Here is a 7277-nt window from a genome sequence, read left to right as displayed (position 1 = left end):
CCTGTTTAGCAAGACTGCTGCTTCTTTGGGAAGATTAAAGTTAAAATTCATCTGCAGCCTGAGAAAAAGTAAAACCCTTTGCAGCCATTTCAAACAAAAGGTGGGGGTGGAAAACCCCATAGTATTTCATACACTAACGGCGGCCCCAGGGAAGAATATCAGTTATCTAGGACATTGGTGGGGGAAGAAGTTCCTTGTTTGTTCCAGGTTGCTGGTTTAAATGATCGGTCCCTACTTTTCCCTAGACTTTTTAATATATATTTCCATTCCTGTTTAGTTCAATAGTTCATCCCTTTAGATCACCTTATCTTAGGCTGACAAGTTGGGATTCACCTTGACTTGGATACCTCATCCTACCTTTTCTCTCCTGCAATGAGCTAAGCTTGCCCTCTAGGTTATGACTGAGGCAGGATCTGAGTGGGGCAGACGCTATCTCATCTTTTTCCATATTTTTATAATATTGAAAGCTGAAGGGAGATGCTTAATCTGCAAGAGCTTGTCAGGAGCATGCCAGCACTGCAGTGGTGAGGAAGCTGTCATATAATAACAGCAGTGTGGCACAGATCTGGGATGGGCAGGGCTGGTCTGCTCCCCAGCAGGGAGACCCAGGAGTAGACGAGTCCCTGAGGTTTTCTGCTATGGGAGAAATAGAGAGCTTGGTTTCTAACCAAAGATCGTGGGTTCCTGCACCTCCCGCTTGGGGGGAGAGGGTGAAGTTGACGGTACTGAGGTTGGGAGATAGCGCCTGCTGGTGGATGAGGTTTAGCTGGCTCTTACTGCCCCATCCCCCATTAGGGTCTCAATTCTAGTGTCCTGTTGATGTCCACAGCCCTTGATGCCTATTTCATATTGTCACCTGAGCTTGTTCTTCTGTGTCACTTTTCAAAACCTAAGCAAAAAAAAAAAGGGATCTTTAACCAGTGGTTCTGTGGAATTGCCTTTGGAGGCCTGTGTTTAGGGTATGTAAGTGACTTAGGGGTCCCAGGGGCCAGCAGTGGCCAGGGATGGGGCTGTGGAGGCTTTTGGGAACCCCCAGTGCCAGCTGGGCTGCAGCCCTGCAGTGGAAACCTGGGCAGTAGACATGATGCTCTGAGCACAGCAGGCTCTTCTCCCCCCTGTCAGATTAAGCTGCACCAAGAGAAATACGTGTATTTTAACAGTAAAGTTGTCAGTATTGACTCACAGAACAGATGGAATTGTTTTGCTAATTAAATGTATGCTGTGGAATGCTTTAAAGAAAATTGGGATGCAGAACTACGAAGGAAGTCTGGTGTAGCAGAAGTATGTGACTCGGTGATTTGTGAATAAGATGCTTTTTCATTGTATTCTCTCCAAAGGAGAGAGATGCCAGCATTTTGGGGAAAAAAAACCAAAACAAAAAAACCCCAAAAAACAAACCCCAAAATTTTGCAGTAGGTGCACTTACAGTTAGTAATCTTGGTCCTGAAAATCAGCATATATAGTAGAATTACAGAATATATAGTGGCATACTGTGCCCAGAATAGCGCATAGAGTATATAGTGATGTACTCTGCTCAAATGTATTTAAAATTGCGTGGCAAGGGAGAGCAAAAACCTGCTGTGTCTTTCTGAAGTGGCCAAAGCCTCCCTCCTGAAAGGACGCTTTGTGAGCCCTGTTGACAAGTCACCTGTGGTAGTGTCATTTATCGAGGGGTAAAGAGATTATCCCATTCTCTCATTTCTCTTGGGCAAAATTTGACCACAGGGATATTCAGAGTTAACTTGGGCACCAGCAAAGTCTCTTCTCGGCATTGTCGGAGTGCCTTGAAATGATAAATTAGATGGAGAGCATAGGAGAATGTATCCAGAGTCTATTCTGTCCCAGCCTCTCTTCAGAAATGGGGACGTGGGAGGGGATCCGTAGCAGGTGACCTTCCCCTCTCCTAGTGATCTGTGGCTTGTACTTGTTTGAACCAGAAGCTATCTCCTTGTGAAGAAGATAAGAAATGGCTTTCAGGCCTTCTTTTTTTTTTTTTCTCATTAGGAGCTGAGCCTTTGTATTTGGGGTAGAAAAAGGTGTATTGCTGCTTCTTCTGTTAATTCAAAACTGCAAGAGCTCCCCCTCGTGTTACCGCAGGACAGGACCAGAATTGTTACATCTTCATCCTTGGCGGGTGCCAGTAAAACGAGGGCATCTTACACCCTTGGCTACACCATCGTGTGGAATTATGCAGGAACACCAGGGGTCCGGAGAAGCCTTCCTTCAGCCGAGCAAAGGGCATCGAGGCAGCAACACTGCCATGTCAGGTAGCAGCTTCGTACAGGCCAAGGGCTCCCATGCACCCTGAAGCCCCCCAAGCCTTAGAAATGATTGCTGCAAGTCTAAATAAGGGTGCGAGGGCTGAGGGAGCCAGGGAAGCAAGACCTGCTGCTGCTCAGTAGAGCTTTTGCAATGCTGCCAGGTAAGAAGATGGTCTTGGCGAGCTCTCGAGTAGTCTTGGTGAACGGACAATGAGACCTTGATCAGAGTGTGACTTACTCATTTGGACCAATAAATTGCCTAATGTTCACTATCAGACCTGATCCACAACAGAGTGAAAATCTGAATCTCAAGTTGCTCAGGGACATAGGGTCATCTTGTGGGGGGCTTATTTTTGCAATATGCAGGAAGGAAAATATCCTTTTTACTGTTTGTGCCCCTGCTATGGTGACTAGGAATGCTAGCTAACCTCCACTTAGAAAGCCTTAAACTGACTCATTTTCTGTTACTAGCTCTTTCAGTGTCACGTGGCTTCCATCGTTTGGGGCTGAGAATCCTGTCCTAAAATACGGAGTATTTGGAAGTCGCTGTGGTGGGTCCTTCAGGCTTGCAGATACGGGCTGCTGTGGTGTGGGTGAGAAGTGATGTGGGTGTGCAGATGATAGTACAAAGCTATGCTTACATCTATAAATCTGGGTATGGTGGGAAGCTTATGAGTAATGTATATGCAATGCACATAGTGCCTTCACAGCTGATGAAATTCCGATTTTTCACTAAACAGCTGGGCAAATTCAAGCCTCTTTTGTTTTTTTTCCTCCTGTATTTCCATTATCCATATTTATCTTGGAAGTCAGTATGGGATAGCAAAAATTCAAGGTTTTCATATACCTAAAATGCCTAAACATTTCCATTATACAGTTTCTCTTGTAGTTTTGAAAATAATGTATCCAAACCACAACGGAGTTTTCTAAAGCCTGTTTAAAACATGTGGTTCTTACCTGTGTGCATCTGTCTCACAAGCCTTTCTAGATCCTTCTGAAAAACTAATTACCTGTAAAACTCACGTGTGCGTTTCCCTCACTTGAGCTCTTCAGCATGGCCTGAGAGTTTGGGGAAGTCCAGTAGCAGGTGCGGGTCTGTGTACAAATAGCATTGCTGGAAATCGAGGGACCATTTGTAGTAATGAAGGGCATCCTCTAACTTGCCCGTTTTGTACTGTCACATGCCAAAACCAGTTACATCAAACGGTCTGACAGCCTGTGGACCTTGCAAGGAGTCTCATGTTTTATTTATGGTGGGTGATGGTGAACATCTGTGACACTTTTTAGGCTGTGCTGGCATCAAGCTGCTGCGTGCAATACACCGAGTGCCACCTTTCCTTGGAGATGGATGTTGTGAAAGAGATGAGTAATGATGAATGTCACAGCTGTCATAAACAACACAGTCATAGTGCCCTTCAGTAACTTACCTGAGTCTTGAATAAGAAAAGGAGACGCTCAAGTTCTGCAAATATAACTGAGAGATTGGAGTTACCGAAGGTCTGTTATATACAGCTTTACCTAACTTACGGTACATGTAAACTGTGGTGGAAAACTACCAGAAAAATAACTTCAATGAAGATAAATCTGCACTGGGAGTAAAATACATGGATTATGAAAGAACAATTTCCATTCAGACTGTTCTTTGGTACTCTAATCCGTGTATGTATTCTCATCACTTTAAAGCAGTTTCTCAGGTAAACTGAGATCCCAGCTTTTCTTAACGCTAAGCCTTGAATTCAGTTTCTGCTGTTGCACAACTGGTTTGTGTCCCTGCTTGTTTCTTCCTAAAGGAAAAAGCTTAAATTGTGATAAAATTTAATATGTTCTAGGAATGTTTTCTTAAACTCATTAAGAAAACAGGAAAACTAGTTGTGCTTACCTGAAAATTTCCTTCTGTGAATGGGTACAAAGGTTCTTCCTCCTTAGAGCTGATCAGCAGCAGGAAGGCAATGCCCGAACACAGGCAGATCTTCCAAAGCAACAGTTTTAAATACCTGAATTATTCAGTGAATATTATGTTACTCCTGTTTGGAGGAGTAAGTACCTTCTCCTCTCCAGCTTCACTCCCCTCCAGTTTTGCCTTTTGCATTGACGAACAAGGTTCATCTTTGGATGCTGATTTGCTCTGTTCTGGACAAGATTTCCCCCCGACTTAAACTATTATTTGAATAAAGGAGCATTCAGAAAAAAGGGTGCTCAAAGATACACAATCCAGCATGACAAAATGCCCTTTGTTTCCCCTTCTGGATTAGGGCATGGAGACACTTTCCCCCCTTCAAAGAAACAGATGAGTTTATTTTCAGTGCTGACCCTGAAGGTTGCACATAGGCAGTGCATGTGGCGGGGAGCAGGGAAAGGCTAAGAAAAATGGTAGGGCTCACAGGAGCCGTTTACCCTGCTTTTGTTTACCAGGCCAAATAAGGATTATTGTCCCATACCAACTGGCAGTCCCTGCACAGAGGTGACAGTGAGGCACAGCCATCTGCAGCAGAAGGGGGAAAGGCTAATCTGCCCTGGAGGGTAGGACCACCTGCAGCGGCAGCTGGGGACAACAGCCTGTTGCAGCCTTAGTCGTGTGTGTGACATAAAATCTCGGCATGCTCTTCCCATCACCTTCCCATCTTGCATGGTAAAGATTTTCAAGTCTGCTGAAGGATACCAAGCATGGTGGTCTTATGATCAGAAAGCTGGGTTGTTTGGATTGCTCTGATGGGCTGAAGGGTGAGCTATATATCGAGGGGAAGGAAAACTGCTTTTTCCCTGCCCTAGTCCTCTGTGGAGTATTTCTGGGACTTTCTTCTCTCCTCTCCTACACTTCCCTACACTGTGTCATCATGTCAGGTTGACATCGCGCTTAGGGATATGGTGTAGTTGAGAATGGTTAGCGTTATGTTAATGGTTGGACTAGACGATCTTCAAGGTGTTTTCCAGTCTTGATGATTCTGTGATTCCCTCATTCCCTCCATGGAGGTGAGTGGAGGAAACAGCACTGATGTTTATTTTCTAGTGCTCCTTATTCACAGTGGCAGGGAAGGAAATACATTTGAGGCACAAAGCTTTCAAGAAGCTGGCAATCACCAGGCTTTGACTTTCTTTGTGGTTGCCTTGTTTGCAGTCAGGACCTCAGCAAGTTTGCGGATGATGGCAAGATGAGTGGTGCAGTTGGTATGCTGCAGTATTGTCATACAGAGGGACCTGTCAGGCTCTCAAGGCTTGAGGAGATGGCCCATGTGAACATCACAAAGTTCCAACAAGGCCAAGCGCGATGTCCTGCACCTGAGTTGGGGCAATCACTGGTACCAGTACAAACCAGATGATGAATAGATTGAGAGCAACCCTGTGGAGGACCGGGCAATACTGCTGGATGAAAAACTGGATGAGAGCTGGCGATGTGCACTCACAGCCCAGAAAGCCAACCATATCCTGGGCTGCGTAGAAAGAAGTGTGGCCAGCAGGTCGAGGGAGGTGATTCTCTCCCTTTATGCTACTCTTGTGAAAACCCACCTGGAGTCCTGTGTCCAGCTCTGGAGATCCCAGTACAAGAGAGACATATGGACCTGCTCGAGTGGGTCCAGAGATGAGGGCCACAAAGATAATCAGGGGGCTGGAGCACCTTCCTGATGAGGACAGGCTGGGAGCTGGGGTTGTTCAGCCTGGAGAAGAGAAGGTGCTGGGAAGACCTTATTGTAGCCTTTCAATATATGTAGCCTTCTGATAAGAAATAGGGGGAGACTTTTTACCAGAGCCTGTAGTGATAGGGCAAGGGATAATGGTTTTAAACTAATACATGGTAGATTTAGATCGGATATAAGGAATAAACTTGAGGCTGCAGAGGTTAGATGGTGAGTGCAGGGAGGCAGCTGGGTCAGGAGCTGAGAGAATGTGACTGGGACCGACTGGATTCTCAGGGCAGCCAACAGGTCCCAGGAGTCTCCAACCAAGCACCCATAATGAGCAGCTACTTTTTGAGTCTTCCTTTAAAATGGATAAAATTGCTCTGGTTAACAGGAAAGGGACCTAAAATGGACTGACTGTGAGGAACCCAAGTGTCCAAGGGAGGAATGCTACAGCAACAGTCCACAGGGAAACTGCACACCTTTTTCTAAAGACTGAATCACTTTGCAACAAGTGAGGCCTTTACCACCCACACAAGCAAAAAAGAGACAGAATCGATGCTTACAGAAGACTGTTGCTATTGCAGTGATGGCATGCAATCATTCAAAAATGAATGGGGCAGAGTAGGAAGCCCTGAGATTAGAATTCATACTGCACACATATTTAAGGACTGTGTTAAGATTTACACATTCTTACCTGCACATTCTTATCTGCAGCCTTTTCAAATGTGTCAGTTCAAGGTGCTGCTTTTTGTTGCTTGTATAAGTTAATAACACTGTGTCATCGTGTAACTAAGCTTGCATTCAAAATGTGCATGATATAGAGGTAGTGCAGGAACAAGTGTGCAGGCAGAAATGCCTGACAAGTGGTTAGCTGTGGCATTAGCTGCACACCAGACACCCCTGTAACAGACCTTCCAGCTGATTACCTCATAACAGTGAAGGTCTGGGTTTGGGCAAAGACCTAGAAATCAAAGTCTCAATTTCATGACTCCATCACTACTGTAAGTCATCACAAGTTTGGAAAAACTCTTCACTCCTGTCTCTTCATAAGTGTAGTAATGCTATGAAGCTTGACAGTGCTATGAATGCTTGTGAAACATTAGAGATGCTTAAGGTATTATATAAATTATAAATACTCATTATAAAGGCTCATGCAATCACTTCTAATCAGAACTGTAACATTTTCTTGTTTGGTTTATATTACCTCAAACATAATGCCTCTGTTCTATATATGTGTGTGTATATATGTGTGTGTATGTATATATATATATATATATATATGAAGTATACAATAAATAAGCTCTACTATGGTTCAAAAGAGCCTAATCTGGGCAATGACTCCGAGTCAGGCAAAACTGAAAAGAGTGAACACAGCCAGAATCAAAATTGCCTCTTCCCT

Source organism: Athene cunicularia (assembly GCF_003259725.1).
Source record: "Athene cunicularia isolate RWA chromosome 2 unlocalized genomic scaffold, athCun1 chr2_part1, whole genome shotgun sequence".
Taxonomy (NCBI): Eukaryota; Metazoa; Chordata; class Aves; order Strigiformes; family Strigidae; genus Athene; species Athene cunicularia.
Note: the sequence above shows the minus strand (reverse complement) of the source record.